General features: G+C 54.8%; 1 pseudogene; it reads right to left on the bottom strand.

Annotated features, from left to right (window-relative positions):
• LOC125501580 overlaps positions 1-2,500 on the bottom strand; it is an 8,438-nt pseudogene that overhangs the window by 3,182 nt on the left and 2,756 nt on the right.

Genomic DNA, 2,500 nt, shown 5'->3' with positions numbered 1-2,500 from the left:
ATATCGTCAGCGAAGGCTAGTACCGAAAGGTTTCGCCCCGCTAGCTCAACGCCCCGTGTGCTACTCTGGACTCGCTCAATGATTGGTTCGATGACAAGGTTGAAAATAAGGGGGGACAGGGGGTCGCCCTGCTTCACGCCCCTTTTCAGTTCGATATCCACCTCGCCACCAGCCACCTTGATCTTTGTTCGGCAATTAGAGTACATCCCAGCCAGGTAGGAGGCCACCTGCCACGGGACCCCCTTCCTTCTCACACACTCGGATATAGCGGAGTGGGGCACAGTGTCAAACGCCTTCGACACATCTAGCACCGTCACCACACCTCCACTAGCCTTTGACTGCTCTATAGCTGCACCTAACAAGTGCACATTCGAAAAGCAGCCATTTTCCTCAGTGAAACCCTTCTGCCGCTCGGATTGTTCGATAACGTTCCGCAGCCTGCGATCTATCATAGAAGAGAAGATCCGGCTGAGCATGGAACTAATGGTAATAGGTCGCCAGTTTCTGACGTCACCTGGATCCTTGCCAGCTTTAGGGATCAGTGTCGTTCGATTTACCCTCCATGCCTCAGGATAGTGTTGGGCAAGGAAGAGCAAGTTGAGGAAGGCGGTGAACGCTACGCGAGAATTTCGAGCGCGCAGGTCACCCCGAGTGATGCCGTCGGGACCAGCTGCTGAGGAGCTGGCAATTTTCCCGAGCTTGCGTTCGATTTCGGCAACCGTGATCGGTCTCAGTATCGCCCCCACGCTAATAACATCAGCGCTAAGTTCGAAAGGGGGAACCTGAGGACCAACCACACCCCACAGTTTGTTGTAAAGAATTTGTGTGCCTTCCTGGGGTGGTGCCGTTTGCACTTGAAGAAGCGATAAATCGTTCGAAAACACAATGTCCGCCAGCTTGCTGGGGCAATTGTTGAACAGGTCCTGGCATCTGGCAAAGGCATAGGCCCGTCTCGCAGCGCGATTGGCACCTCTCTGCCTGCTTCAGCCTGGCCTACTATGCTTCTTCCGGCGCTTGTCACGTCCGGGTAATTCCGTCAAATCCGGGTTATTTCTTGTGCGATTGTTCGAGGCGTTGGTTGACTTTAGAATAAGCAAAAACTCGTCATACAGGCGATCGATGTCATTCCCGCTAGGGTTTCCATCCTGGATCAACTCCTGCATTCGACTCATCCAGCCCTCATACAGTCCCAACTCGCTACAATCGACAGCACGTATAGCCCCAACTAAGGGGGCCTTCCATGAATCCTCCTCCCCTGGTTGTTCGAATTGGGGTAGATCATTAGAAGGACGAGCTTCTCCCGGCTCTACAGCCGCAGTTCTAATGCCACTAGGGCCCGGTTCCGCAACTAGGTCACGAGCCGGCAAATCAAGGTCTGCTGCGATATTCTCGACAGCTTCCTCTCGTTCAAGTAGTGGCGATAATGGCAGGGGTTGAGCTGGTAGTTCGATTCCCTCATGAGGGACAGCCCGCAACCTCCTTCGCCCTTCACTGATCTGCTTATTAGTTTTGCCCGGGAAGAACCGCATAAGCGCAATATTGATGAAACGCTCGTTTCCGAGCTCCAACTCACGTCGCTTCAGTTCGACAAGTTCTTCATCCGACCAAACAGTAGCCTTGCGGCCACCTGGGATTCGAGGGCGTTCTGCCTGCTCGGCCCGCGCTATGTTACGGGCACGAGGGTGAGCAAACCGCTCATGCTGTGATAAACCTCGCTTGGAGGTGAACTTGCTACCGCACAAGGCGCATTCAATTCGAGGGTCAGGTACTGCTACCACTGGGGCCCTGCACTTGGCGAGGTGACAGCGCCAATTGTGCACACCAGGCAGGACCTTTGTGCACCTACCACATTTCCAGCTAACCCGCAGGGACGGGTGCTTCGAACGAAAATGCTTATCTAGCTGCAGACTTCCCAGTGAGATGTCATTTAGGCCATTGGCATGGCACTTCGGGCAGCTGATCGCACCTGTAACCTGACCCGTGACAGTGATGCGCTCACTGTCGACAAGAGGTAAGCGTTCGTTTACCGTGTTGTCTCTCATCCGGCTTGCAGGTAACTCTGCTACCAATCGCCCCTGAGAGACAGGAGGACGATTAGCATCCGAGGCTTCCTCTGTTCGACTTTCCATTGGATGTATGTACTCCTGATTCGATGCACGCTACCCGGAGTGAAGGCAACGGCAACTCCTGTGATACGGCGCTACCTGGAGTCACAGTAACGTTCGTTGGGCCAGATGTTCCGGCCCGCCCCTCGTGTGGGGACCCTGGGTGGCTGAGCCACCCAGTACGGCTTGGTCCGTGTTGTGGCACCGACTATCATCGGGCCTGGTTTTAACCCACATTTGTTCAAAGTTCCCGGCACCTGCCAAGGCGCTCGCCTGGGTGGGGACGAACGGGCTAAGCGAAGCGTGCGCGCCACTGCACGAACGGGAATCGCGGCGGGCTATATACTTAAGAGAGTCATAGTTACTCCCGCCGTTTACCCGCGCTTGCTTGAATT

This window comes from Athalia rosae, chromosome 6 (assembly GCF_917208135.1).
Source record: "Athalia rosae chromosome 6, iyAthRosa1.1, whole genome shotgun sequence".
NCBI classification, from domain to species: Eukaryota; Metazoa; Arthropoda; class Insecta; order Hymenoptera; family Athaliidae; genus Athalia; species Athalia rosae.
Note: the sequence above shows the minus strand (reverse complement) of the source record. Positions and strands in the feature narration are given on the sequence as shown.